This window comes from Desmodus rotundus, chromosome 9, assembly GCF_022682495.2.
Source record: "Desmodus rotundus isolate HL8 chromosome 9, HLdesRot8A.1, whole genome shotgun sequence".
Classification (NCBI taxonomy): domain Eukaryota; kingdom Metazoa; phylum Chordata; class Mammalia; order Chiroptera; family Phyllostomidae; genus Desmodus; species Desmodus rotundus.
In genome coordinates this window covers 42,505,102-42,506,094 of record NC_071395.1, presented here as the reverse complement: position 1 = coordinate 42,506,094, position 993 = coordinate 42,505,102, and positions in this window count along the sequence as shown.

The window sequence follows — 993 nt, the reverse complement described above, 5'->3', positions numbered from 1 at the left end:
CCAGCCCGCCTGCCCGCTCCCCGAGCCCTCTCCAATGGGAGCCGTGCGCGGGTGGGGGCGGGGCCCAAGGCGGGGCCGGGCTCGGGAGTGGGTGGGATCTCAACCTTTGTTTCTTGTCTGAACTCCTGTGAGACCCTTCTGGTTTGTTTTGTGCAGAACAGTCGTCATTCATTCATTCGTACATCCACCCATCCATTGGTCAAGTAGATACTGAGCGCTCTCTGTGTGCCAGTGAACAGACAAAACGTGCCATTTTTCATTCAGCAGTGTGGCAAGAAGTTGCCTTTGGTAACATCAAGCCTGGTGCCCTGAGTTAGACTGTTCTCTGGCAGAAAGATTAAATCCAAACTGTGTTTGTCCTGTGCAATTCCTATCTGCCATTGCAGGCATGTGTGCCTGGAGAGTCCATGCCAAAGAAAGGATCCTGTGGCTTTGATAGTTTTGGTTAAAAAAAAAAATGGGGGAGACATACACGTCCACCAACAGAGGACTGCATTTAACATGACAGTAGGTCATAGGAGGGAATACTATGCAGCAGATAAAAAGAATGAAGTCATCGGGGAAATGAAAGCTAAAACAATGAAATATATTTTCTTTCCTCCTCCCCCAAACTCCCCTGCACACTGACCAAAATAACTAAAACTAAAAAGATAAACAGTAGCAAGTATTGGTGAGCAAATAAGACTCTCCTCCACTGCTATGGGAATGTAAAATGACACCACCACTGGGGGGAAAGGTCTGGTAGTTTCTTATAAAATTAAATGAGTACCCACCATATGACCCAGCCATTGTACTCCTAGGTATTTACCCAAGAAAAATAATATGACTTAAAAAGAAAGAAAGAAAGAAAGAAAAAGAAACTGCAAAGAGCCCTGGATGGTGTGGTTTAGTGGATTGAGCACCGGCCTGCGAACCAAAGGGTCACCGGTTCAACTCCCAGTCAGGGCACCTACCTGGGTTGTGGGCTAGGTCCTCAGTGGGGGGGCACACGAG